Source organism: Helianthus annuus, chromosome 14, assembly GCF_002127325.2.
Source record: "Helianthus annuus cultivar XRQ/B chromosome 14, HanXRQr2.0-SUNRISE, whole genome shotgun sequence".
NCBI lineage: Eukaryota > Viridiplantae > Streptophyta > Magnoliopsida > Asterales > Asteraceae > Helianthus > Helianthus annuus.
The window spans coordinates 2,644,932-2,658,511 of record NC_035446.2 but is presented as its reverse complement, the minus strand read 5'-3'; the positions used below and the strand labels follow the sequence as shown (position 1 = coordinate 2,658,511).

The 13,580-nt window shown below is 41.7% G+C and overlaps 1 long non-coding RNA gene across 1 annotated transcript; it reads left to right on the top strand.

Moving 5' to 3' along the window:
- Window positions 1-543: 543 nt before the first annotated feature.
- On the top strand, window positions 544-1,046 carry LOC118486346. The gene is made up of 2 exons (XR_004878613.1): window positions 544-642; window positions 762-1,046. It is a non-coding gene; the product is annotated as an uncharacterized LOC118486346 (long non-coding RNA).
- Window positions 1,047-13,580: the final 12,534 nt, after the last annotated feature.

The following is a 13,580-nucleotide window of genomic DNA, read 5'->3' as shown; positions in this document are numbered from 1 at the left end:
AAGTTATTATTATGGATATCTAATATATTATATTTTTGATGTAAGTGGTGGTGGTTTTGATAATAAATCTGATGACATGTGATTTAAAATAGTTAGGGATGAAACTGATGATGTGATGCTAGAATGGTAGGATTTTATAATTATCAATGGTATTAAAAACATAGACATGTTTATATGAAAATTAGAACTTGACATGGTAAAGGTGTTGATGATTTTTGGGTAACTTGATGTTCACTCTTTTCGGTATAAAAAATAACCGTCATGGTTACAATTCGGTACCGGTATTTACCGTTAAAGTAACCAGAGTACTGGTACCGTTCCGAGTCGTCATGGTTATAGTTAGTACTACTTTATTCTAAAAGTTGGCTAATCATAGATAGATTTGAAATTTACAAATAGCACGAGCCCAGCTCAACGCGCGGGTGCACTTGCTAGTTCTTTATTAAATGGGCTAAAATGGCCGACTCTAATTTCAACTTTCACATGTTAAAATTTTTGCTCTTTGCAACTAATTATATCTTCGATTTTACATGACAAGGTAGAATGACTACTACCATGGCTTAAGTTTATTATGTATCCTTGATCTTAGTTCCACTTTTGTTTCAATTGGCAAATGATTATAGAATCTTGCTTCTTCTCATGGTAAATTTCACTTGAAAAAGCTTGTTGCTATTAATTAGTTTCTTTTAAACTTTTTAAAAGTTTAACTTGTGCATCTGGAATTTAGAAATAATACTTTTTGTCTTCAATGTTTTAATCAGGGAGATGCTGGTTTAGCAAGATGGATGTCATCTGTTGCAAACCAGTGTAAGGAGAGCGAAGGACCAAATGGTTAATAGGATATAAAACTTTGCATAATGGGAGTTGGTGATAACCATCAACCATGACACAATTGATGAGGATATTATTTATGAGCACAATGAAGTTTTGAGTTTTTATTTAAATATTTATTAGGTTTTTGTTTTATACGTTAGATATTTAGACTCAATGTGACACTTGTTAGACATTTGGAAGATAATCGAAGTTATGATATTATGCTTTCTATATTTTATACTTTTATTTTTATTTTTATTTTATATTGTAATTAAATAATGATTTTAATTAATCAAAACTAATATGATAAATGTATAGTGGCATTTAATTTGTACAACTAAAAGCTCAAAACTATATAGTGGCAAACAAAAAAGTGCCACTAAAAGACCAAAATTTTGTAGCGGCAGATCAAAAAGTGTCACTAAAAGGCTTTAGCGTCACCGCTTCTAGTGGCACTATTTTTGGGTGCCGCCCATTCCAAAAATGGTCTTTAGTGGCATTTTTTTTGGTTTTTTGTGGCACTTTTTGTGTGCCACTAGATGACAATTTTTTTGTAGTGATTGTAAAAGTGTCCTAATATGTTCTTTTTAGGACGCTATCCAAGTTGTCTATAGACATATTATGCGACCATAAAATTGGTTTCATGATCTTATTTGGTATATTAGGACCCTTTTATTGGTACTAAATTAGCTATAATGTTACATCATAAGGGTCCTATCAATTAATTTCTAAGGACGCTTGTAAGTGTATCAAAAATTTAAAAGTATGTACGCACATGTTAGAACATCATAAAAGTGTCCTAATATGTTTTTATTAGGACACTATTTTGGATGTCCAAAGACATATTACGCGACCATAAAATTGGTTTCATAATCTTATTTGAGATGTTAGGACGCTTTTTTAGTTCCGGGACTTATTACGACCCCTTTACATGAAACGCTTTTATCGTTGGTCCTATTAAATGAAAGGTCCTATAAAATAGCATTTTAGGACGTTTTTGCGCGTACTAAAAACCCAGTTTTCTTGTAGTGTGTTAACATCAAAATCAAACACATGTTCCAGATTTACAAGCACAATTTCATGAATAACTCTACTAGCATGAACCCTAGCAACATCACAACATCACGTAACATGGCAACTAACAACGATGGAACACTAAACGTGAGATCGAATGAGTTGGTTAGATCGATGCAAGAGCTTCGAACGAGAGGGGGCTACCGTCGAGTGAAAGAGGGAAGGAGAGAGCTTTAGGGTTTTGTGTGTGATTAGTATTTTTTTGCAAGTTATGAGAAACAAACCCCTATGTTGGGTATGTGTTGTGCACACAAGAGGAGTGGGCCGAACCCTATCATGGGCTGCCCCTTGGTCTCGAGTCGGCCAAATGTAGTGACCCGAGAAAGAGAAGTGTACAGCCCAAAAGGGCTTGTGCGATTAGGACAGGTGTTATGCAACTATACTTATAGCATTCACATAAAATCACGTAGCACATAATATCACAATGTCGTAGCATATATTGAAATCAAGCACACTAATCAATCAAGTAACGTTCATACAAGTTGCGTCAAACACAAAGAAAGGTTCTGGAATATGGGTTGTCACATTATCCCCAACTTGAAAGAAATTTCGTCCCGAAATTTAGCATGCGGTTACTGAGGAAGCTAGGTAAGTTGTATCGTTTACTGGTTTTCCTGGGGTGTCACATCATCCCCCGTTGAGTTGGAATTTCGTCCCGAAATTCTGTAGTAGCTTCGGCCTCAGTAGTGGTTGCATTGTTCCCGAACAACTAGCGATATTTGAGTTTCATTTGATCTTCGCGTTCCCAAGTAAACTCTGGGCCACGACGGGAGTTCCAACGAACTCGAACAAGAGGTATTCTAGTGGGCTTGAGGACCTTAACATCCCGGTCCGTGATTTCAACAGGTTCCTCGACGAAATGTAACTGTTCGTCGATAGTGAGCTCCTTCAAAGGAACTATGAGGGTCTCATCTGACAGACACTTCTTCAATTTGACACATGAAAAACATTGTGAATTACCCCGAGTTCTGCTGGTAGGTTCAGTTTGTAGGCCACTTTGCCTATTTTCTAGGTGATTTCGAACGGTCCGACATACCTTGGATTGAGCTTGCCTCGCTTACCAAAGCGAACCACACCCTTCCAGTGTGAGACTTTAAGTAGAGCCCGGTCCCCGACCTGAAATTCCAAAGGTTTCCTACGCTTATCAGTGTAGCTTTTCTGATGGTCGCGAGCTGCCGCCATGCGTTGTCGTATCTGAGCAATTCTTTCCATAGCATCAACTACAAGTTCTGGACCTGTGATCTGACTGTCGCCCACCTCTGCCCAACAGAGAGGTGATCGGCATTTACGCCCGTACAATGCCTCTAATGGAGCTGCTTGAATGCTGGTGTGGTAACTGTTGCTATATGAAAACTCCATCAAAGGGAGGTGTTTTTCCCAGCTGTTGCTGAAATCGATAACACATGCCTGAAGCATGTCTTCGAGAGTCTGGATAGTACGCTCAGACTGCCCATCCGTCTGAGGGTGATAAGCTGTGCTCATGTCTAATCGTGAGCCAAAAGATTTGTGCATCGCTTGCCATAGTTCTGAAATGAATCATGCATCACGATCTGAAATAATGGAGGTTGGCACCCCGTGCCGCGAAACCACTTCTTTCAAGTAGATGTCTGCTAAGGTAGAGAATTTGTCTGTTTCTTTGATAGCCAAGAAGTGTGTAGACTTAGTGAGTCGATCCACGATCACCCATATAGTATCGTTCCCACGATGGGATCTAGGTAGGCCCGTAACAAAATCCATAGAAATTTCCTCCCATTTCCATTGTGGTATCTTTGGTTGCTGAGGTAGGCCTGATGGTTTCTGATATTCGACTTTGACTCTCGCACAAGTCAAACACTTGCCGACGTAAGTTGGGATGAGGGCTTTCATGCTAGGCCACCAATATGTAGTTCTGATGTCGTGGTACATTTTATCCGAACCTGGATGTACCGAGTAGCGAGACTTGTGTGCTTCATCCATCACAAGTTCTCATAAACTGCCATATAGTGGGACCCAAATACACCCCGTTACATAGTAGGCGCCGTCTTCCTTTTGTTCTAATCACTGCCTTGAACCGCGTAAGGCTTCAGCCTTGACGTTTTCTGGTTTCAATGCTTCTACCTGAGCATCTCGTATCTGTGCAGGAAGACTGGATTGAATAGTAAGTTGTAATGCTCGTACGCGTCTAGGCGTAGTGTCTTTCCGACTGAGGGCGTCAGCCACAACATTGGCTTTTCCTGGATGGTACTTGATGGCGCATTCGTAATCATTCAGTAGTTCAACCCATCGACGTTGACACATGTTCAATTCCTTCTGCTTGAAGATATGCTCGAGACTCCTGTGATCGATGTAGATGGTGCACTTGGTACCGTACAGGTAATGTCGCCATATCTTAAGTGCGAAAACAACAGCTCCCAGCTCTAAATCGTGCGTTGTGTAGTTCCGTTCATGAACTTTAAGTTGCCCGAAGCATAAGCAATGACTTTATCCCATTGCATCAATACACAACCAAGGCCTTGTATTGATGCGTCACAATAGACCACAAAATCGTCTGTGCCCTCTAGCAATGAGAGAATAGGTGCGCTCCAGAGCCTATCCTTTAAGTGTTGAAAAGCGGTTTCTTGAGAATTACCCCAACGATAGGTGACACCCTTCTGTGTCAGTAGTGTAAGCGGCTGCGCAATCTTTGAGAAGTCATTGATGAACCGTCTGTAGTAACCCGCCAAACCCAAGAATTGGCGTATTTCCGTTGGTGTACGCGGTGCAGGCCAGTTCTTGTTCGAATCTACCTTGGATGGATCAACATGGATCCCATCCTTGTTTACCACGTGGCCTAGAAAGTGGACTTCACGAAGCCAGAAGTCGCATTTTGAAAACTTGGCGTACAACTGTTCTGATCGAAGGAGTTCCAAAATTTGCCGTAAATGCTGCTCGTGCTCCTCCTAACTCTTGGAATAGAACCGGATGTCGTTTATGAAAACAATCACAAATTTGCCCAGGTAGGGCTTGCACACCCTGTTCATAAGATCCATGAAGACTGCAGGCGCGTTTGTTAACCCGAATGGCATGACTAGAAACTCGTAGTGGCCGTAGCGAGTTCTGAATGCTGTCTTGGAGACGTCCTCATCCCGGACTCTCAGTTGATGGTAACCTGACCTCAGATCAATCTTTGAGAAGTAGCTCGACCCTTGCAACTGGTCGAATAAGTCATCGATATGTGGAAGAGGATAGCGGTTCTTCACGGTCACCTTGTTCAGTTCGCGGTAATCTATGCACATGCGGAAGGTACCGTCTTTCTTCTTCATGAATAATACTGGAGCCCCCAAGGCGAAGAGCTAGGACGAATAAAACCCTTATCCAAGAGTTCTTGCAGTTGTGTAGATAGTTCCTCCAGCTCTGATGGAGCTAAGCGATACGGTGCTCGAGCTATAGGTGCTGCTCGTGGAGCTAGCTCGATCTGGAACTCGACCTGGCGATGAGGCGGTAGCCCAGGTAAATCTTCAGGAAACACCTGAGGAAAGTCGCGTACAACTGGAATATCCTCCAATTTCTTTTCTTTTGCTGATGCATCAGTAACAAGTGCCAAAATGGCAGTGTGGCCCTTACGCAAACACTTCTGAGCCTTTAGAAAGGAGATGATGCCTACCACGGCACCACTCTTGTCGCCTTGAACTTCGAGAGGTTCTTTACCAGAACGGGGAATACGAACAATCTTCTCCTTGCACAAGATCTCTGCGTGATGTTGGGATAACCAATCCATACCAATGACGATGTCGAAACTACCCAGAACTATAGGAATGAGATCGATGGAGAAAGTCTGACCAGCTAAGACAATGTTCTAACCCTTGACTACGTGAGTGGCCTCTACACTTTTACCATTTGCTAACTCTACGACGTGTTTGGTGTTTAAGGGAGTTGGTGTACGTTTTAACATTTGACTAACTTTTAGAGACACATAACTGGTATCCGCACCCGAATCAAACAAAACAGTAACATAAAAGTCGTCGAGAAGAAACTTACCCATTACCACGTTAGGATCATTCCTTGCTTCACCCTGCCTCAGCACCAACACACGACCCCTAGCATTGGTGCCATTATTGTTTCCCCCATTGTTCCCATTGCCCTGTTTATTGTTGTTGTTGTTGTTCTGGTTCTGGTTTAACTAGGGGCAATCTCGTTTGAAATGGCCTTCAGCACCACACTGAAAGCATCCCCTGTTGCCTCGCTGCTGCTGGTTCTGTGGAGCTGGTGGTTGTTGTTGCTAATTCTGATTTGCTGGTCGTGAGCTCCTACAATCTTTAGCCTCATGACCCATCTTGAGACATCTTTGACAGCGGCCCTTGCGACACTGACCAATGTGGTGTCTGTTGCACCTGTTACACATTGGGTGATTTCCCCGATATCCACCTTGCCCCTGGCTACCAGAAGATTGCTGACCCGGGCTCTGGTAGTCATTAGTCTTGCACTGCTGTGCTTAAGACTGAACTGAAACTGAACCCTTGCTGGAATCCCCATCCCATTTTCTCTTGCTGTCGCTGGGAGTAGTAGGTGTAGTAGTAGCGGTAGCAGTAGCGCTGATACGTTTAGGCAGCTTGTTCTGTTCCACTGCCTGATCGGTGAGGCGATGAGCGAGCCGAGTAATATCCTGGATATTATTAAGGTTGGCTGATGTCACATGGCTTTGAATTTCTGGTGCTAGCCCTTTGAGATACAACTCAATGCGCTTGACAGGAGGGTCCACCATAGTTGGACACAAGATGGCCAGCTCGTTTGACCTTTTCGTATAAGCCTCAATTTCTGACCCCGTCATTTTCAGATTAAAGAATTCCACCTCCAACTTGTGGATGTCATCTCGCGTGAAGTATTCTCGCTTGATTAGTTCCTTGAAATCGTTCCAAGGGGTGGCATTAGCAGCTGCCAACCCTAACATCTGAACTTGCGCGTTCCACCAAGTCAGTGCAATTCCTTCTAGAGTACCAGTGGCGTATTTCACCCTGCGAGCCTCAGGGCATTCACACATCTCAAACACGGACTCGAGCTTTTCAAACCAGCGGAGGAGTCCCACCACTCCTTCAGTGCCACTGAATGTGCTTGGACGACAGTCCATGAAGTTCTTGAAAGTGCAAACAGGTTGCTGAGCGTGTTGACCTGCTTGTGCGGCTGCAAGTGCTGCAGCAACTTGGTCGTTAATGAGAGCCATCAACTGGGCTTGTGTCATGTTAGTGCGTCCAGCCATGATCTTCATATCAAAGGCAACATACGTGAGAGGGGTTCGCGAAAGTGCAATGACAGAAGAGAGTAAGCACACAAGTGTTCTCATGCAATAGTGTTATGTTAATCTAAGCATACCATGAGCAAAGTTCTATGTAACTAGCAAGTAGGCAATAAAACATAAACCATATTACCTAGGATGTTGAGTCTTGCACGTGGAGCGAAGCGTCGTTGTGAATCGTTGAGCACTATTCAGGTTATAGTCTGGTTTTAATAAAAACGTTTTCCCCTTATTAAAACCAAGTTCTCTATAACCAATGGCTCTGATACCAATCTGTCACACCCCCAAAATCCACACGCGGAGTACCACCGCTTGGAGACATGACGTGACCAGGATCAAGCCACCAATCATATTGAACATAACATATAAGTAAAAGTAGTTTATAAAATCCAACACAATACAATTGATGTCCAAACCAAACATAGTTTAAGTAGCGGAAGCATAATATGAAAACCCAATTGTAAGTAACAAGTTCAAGTGTTATAAAGTTTAACATGGCATCCACGGTCCATGTCCCACAACGACTGCTCCTCCTTGTGCAAGCTCCATGAGTACCTAACGTCCTGCAAGGCATGCAACAGAGAGTCAACAACAAAGTTGAGCGAGTTCACAGTTGGTTGTTCAGTTATAGTAATCGTATTGCAAACCGTATGTTCGTTTAGTAAACCATGTATCATATGTATTTGTATCGCGGCCCTCTAGGCATGTTTGCGAAGATTTGTGGGGGTTTCCCATGTATTCTAGACTAGGTATAGTTGTATCGCAGCCCTCTAGGCATGTTTGCGAAGTTTAGTATTTGTATCGCGGCCATTCCAGGCATGTGTGCGAAGATTAGTATTAGTGTTAGTATCGCGGCCATTCCAAGCGTGTGTGCGAAGAGTAGTAATCGTATCTCTAGTCTAGCAGTATCTACAAGTGCCCTTCCTCTCCCGAGGCCAGTGGTACGTAATTCTTGTAACAATGTAAGTACAAATAATCATTCAAACCCATTCCCGACCCTGGGAATCCCATGCCTTGGTAAGATTGTGAACTCACCTTGGTTTGCTCGGCAGATTAACAAAAGGTCAATCGAACTGCTAGTGGTCAACCACATCCTAACATGGTTACCATACAAGTCAGGTCTATTGTTTAAGTATGCACGAATATGTTCCACACGTATTTTATACAAGTAGTGATCATGGCAGTTCACAGTAATAGTGCATGTATACGAGATTAACAGTGTTATTCACGTAGCCAAACAAAGCCCAAATGTACAGTCCGGTAACATCATACAAGCCCAAACAGAATGTACAGTCATGTGGTCTTGAGTCGAGACTAGGGGTCTCGATTTGAGACGGTGTGGTCTCGGTGTGAAGTCTAGGTGTTCTCGAGTCGTAACTAGAGGTCTCGAGTTATGCATTTATCACTCGAGAGTGGGTGTTCTCGAGTCAGGTCTCGAGTCGGAACAAGACCCACATCCGAGGTCTCGAGTCTTGTCTGTGTGATGATGATGTGTGGTCTCAAGTCGAGACCGAGGGTTCTCGACTCGCAACCCTTGTCGAGATCAGGAATGTAACAACTTCCTTAATTTCAGCTCTTTAATTCCGTAACAATTGTAAACAACTTTGGCAGTTTTAAAACCGGATTAAACAACATTCAATTCAGAATCAAACATATTCGTTCAACCCTAATCATCATCTAATCAAGAACAATTAATCAGCATCATACGAACATACAATCGGGTCATCTGACTATCGAACTCAAAGACTAACATGTAACCCTAAGTCATATGTACACCCAACCAATCAATACCACAAATCATATGTTCGAAACTCACCAATTCAGCACAAGCAATCGGTTCAAAATAAACATAGATCAGCATACAATCCCTTCTAACATTTTTGCTATTATATGTTTCAAATCATCAAACAACAGTTTCCTCACATATGTTAACATCAAAATCAAACACATGTTCCAGATTTACAAGCGCAACTTCATGAATAACTCTACTAGCATGAACCCTAGCAACATCACAACATCACAACATCACGTAACATGGCAACTGACAACGCTGGAACACTAACCGTGAGATCGAATGAGTTGGTTAGATCGATGCAAGAGCTTCGAACGAGAGGGGGCTGCCGTCGAGTGAAAGAGGGAAGGAGAGAGCTTTAGGGTTTTGTGTGTGATTAGTATTTTTTTGGAAGTTATGAGAAACAAACCCCTATGTTGGGTATGTGTTGTGCACACAAGAGGAGTGGGCCGAACCCTATCATGGGCTGCCCCTTGGTCTCGAGTCGGCCAAATGTAGTGAGCCGAGAAAGAGAAGTGTACGGCCCAAAAGGGCTTGTGCGATTAGGACAGGTGTTATGCAACTATACTTATAGCATTCACATAAAATCACGTAGCACATAATATCACAATGTCATAGCATATATTGAAATCAAGCACACTAATCAATCAAGTAACGTTCATACAAGTTGCTCAAACACAAAGAAAGGTTCCGGAATACTGGTTGTCACAAAGTTGTCTGTAGATCTTGCAGCATGAGTCTCTAGACATAGATAAACAATATTTATGTTTAAATTTGAGTTGTCGGAACAAAATATTTGCCTGGATTTTATCTGTAATACTTTGTTTGCTATTTGAGGTACGGTATGGGATGTATTATATAAATTGAATAGTAATGATAATTGTTATGGAAACTTCTGGATAACCTGTTTCGCTCAGTGCCATGCCCCGATGATTCCGCCATCGGTTGGGGTGTGACAACCGTAAACCCACGACCTTCGCATGGCGCGTTGTACAGAGTTTGGTAACAAGTCAGAAACACTTATATATAGGAAGTACCAGCGGCGTATCCACCACGTTTCGGGCACATCGCTTCTACCCCATACTCAGCGTCATGTTACGTGTCGCAATTGCCAAACAACACACTCAGTATTATCACAATACACACGTAGACAATCCCGGTAGATTTCAATGGATTAACACTACATTCCACGAACCTCACATGGCATGTTATACGAAGCTTGGTAGTATGTCGGAAGCGCTTATATATAGGAAGTACCAGCGGCGTATCCACCATGCTTCGGACATAGTACTTCCACCTCGTACTCGATGTCATGTTACATGTCATAATCCACACTCATCATAGATTAATATTGACTTCAATAGACCACGATAGGCTTCAAATAGTCTTCAATAAATCACTAGACTTCAATAGGCTCCAATAGTTTAGGTGGACGTTAATAGACTTCAATAGGTTGTCATAGGTTTCAATAGACTTTCCATAGACTTTAATAGATTCAAATAGATTAGTGTTAACAACTCACAACCAACGAAATCCTGCATGGTACGTATTACGAAAGATCGGCGACATGACAGAAGCACTTATATATAGGAATTACCAGCGGCGTATCCACCATGCTTCGATTACGCCACGTCCCCCTTGTCATCGGTGTCATACTTCGCCCAAACACAACATTAGATTAATCAAATAGATCAAATAGCATAGGTCGATCCAACTGATCCACGTAGATTACCCAAATTGATTTACTACATAGACTTACTCAAATAAACTTCACAACTTCAACCTGAGCCTACAAAACTACGAACTTCACTTAGCGCGTGGTAAGAAGGTTCGGTAACATGTCGGAAACACTTATATATAGGAAGTATCAGCGGCGTATCCACCATGTTTCGGACATGCCACTTTCCTCCTCGTCTTCGGCGCTAGGCTACGTTTCGTATTTTGATTCTCAATCCACACATACGTAGTTTACACATAGACTTCTCTAGAGTACACGATAGATTTCACATAGATTTCCCATAGAATGCACAGTTAGTCCTTCCATAGTCTTAGAGTTCAATAACAGACACTAAGTTTCGCATGGCACTTGGTACGAAGGCTGGTAACATGTCAGAAACACTTATATATAGGAACTACCAGCAGCGTATCCACCATGTTTCGGGCACGTCACTCCCCCCCCTCGTATTCCATGCCATGTTACATCTAGAGCCTTACAATCACATTATCACATAGATCACACATAGAATAAAGCTTCATAAATTTGGTTTGATCTGAGATTAATATCAACGTTTTAGATTGCGGACAACGTGTGATTTGTGTAAAAGTATACCAAAGAAAACGAAGAATCGAGTTTAAAACCATATGCATAAAATCGAGATAACATAAAAGCAAGATAGGCTTATAAAACATGGGATTGTTCCGGGTAGAGGAACGGCGACTAACCAAGGTGATTCGAACCCCTTTCGAATTGAGGTAACGTGTCTTTACTTACTTAGACAAATACTTCATCGATGATAGGCCTACGACATTCATCCTTTTAGTCATTCCACGTTCCCAAATTGATTGGAACTTCGAGAATTGGCGAGATATATAAAAATCAAATAGTGGGACTAGTTATCAAGGTTTGACTTTCACCTTTATCTTGACATCGTCGTACCCTAATATCGTTGGTGCTTATCCACAGATAAGACCTATTAGAATAGTATGGAGATTTCCCATCAAGGTTTGGATGTCACTCCTGTCTTGAGGGCAATTCTCGTGCGAAATCACAAACACTGGTGAACAGTGTTTTCAAAGTATCATGTGTATATTATGTTAGCCTTAGGAAAGGCACGTAAGTTTAACAGGAGCATGTGCTACTAGGAAGCAGATACGGTAGAATGCATAAGTCTTAAATAGCAATTAAGAGTCAAGATTCCTAGAACTATAGACTAGGGCAAGTATTCCTACTTATCCTAATTCCCTATAGTTATGGCTCTGATACCAATCTGTCACACCCCAACCGGTGGCGGAAACATCGGGGTGCGAGCACTAGGCGTTCAGATTGCCCAGGAGATTTCCACAACAATATTTTTTCAATAAAGATTAATTGATTTCATGCAAACGTCTAACAACCGTCATCACAAGTATCACATTACAAACCAAACCATAAATTGTTCAAATTGTTCAAAAGACTAAATTAACTAGGCGACGTTTCTAAGCATCTCCTAGCTTGATTCCATGTTCCTTTGCAACCTATCAGCCTGCAACATGTATTAAAATATCAATACAAAAGTATTGGCGACTATACAAGTTTAATAATAGAATAATAGATTAAAACAACTCATATCCATAATGTAGTAATAAAATAGTTTCAACCGTGCTAGTGTCGCAGTCCCCGAAGTGATAGCCCAAGTATCCCGATGCTTTGGTGTTTACCCAAGACTCAAGGTAAACTAGAATCCTCCTAACAATAGACCCCGAGAATAATGGGAGAGATGCATCTCCTATAGCGCTACTATTGTTAAGGCGGTACTACACACCCTAGATTAAACGTCACATAGCACAAAATAGAATACAAGAATGCACAAGTTTTCACATACACATAGGATAGAGTTTAGGTTGCAAAAGACTCAAGTTTATATAGAATACATGCTACACCCCAAAGTTTAAGAGTAAAAAGGGGATCGAGTATACTCATTGTGTTTGCTTAACAGTCGCAACTGTTATTGGATCAAAGGGAGCTCTTTTTAGAGTTAGCCTGATTAGATTACAAAAGGATAAGAGTCAGGCAGAACAATGAGATTGCATAAAGTGTTGGAAATAGTCACTGGATCGGATGGTTGTACGATCGGATGGCTATCCGATCGGATTACCAGTCGATTGAGTGACATGTGTGTGAGAAACGGGTGGCTGCCCGATCGGATGGTTGTCCGATCGGACGGCTGTCCGATCTGGTTGCCGCTCGATTCGGGCGAACCTTGTTCCTTTTACCATTTTGTAAAATTTTTCTAAGTTTTAACGATGTCGGCATGGCACGTATTAAGACAATGGTAAACTCATCGTAGCACAGTCGTCCTGATCGGGTGGGAACCACCCCAGTCCGGTAGGTTAACTGGCCGCGATAACATTTATGTCAAAATTCATATCCTGGCCATCATTCCTCGGTAGAAATCCATTTCTAAGCCAACTCCAGACTAATAATCAAGTCTATAGTCCGATCAGAATCTGGATCTCACCATTTAAAGTAGATGTTTGAAGAAAAAAGATGAAGAACTTAAGTTTTATATGAAAAAGTCTGATTTTAACTTAGATTTAGCTTAGATTTAGTGATAAATACATGGAATCCCTAAGATCTCAGCTAGATCTTGCCAAGAATGACCTCATATAGCAGTTTGTACAACCACCATGATGACATCATCCTTAAGATCTCAGATCTGAGAGATTGCATGGTGAAAAATGTGATTTCAAAGGCGAATCGCGTAGAGGATGAAGTGTAGATCAAGAAAGTACAAAGATCTTGTTCAAAACGTACCGAAATAGCCAAGAAAATGAAGGAGAAATGTCACACCCCCAAAATCCACCTGCGGAGTATCACCGCTTGGGAGCGTGACTGACCAGGATCAAGCCACCAATCATATAGAACATTGTATAAAGTAAAAGTAATTGCAATAT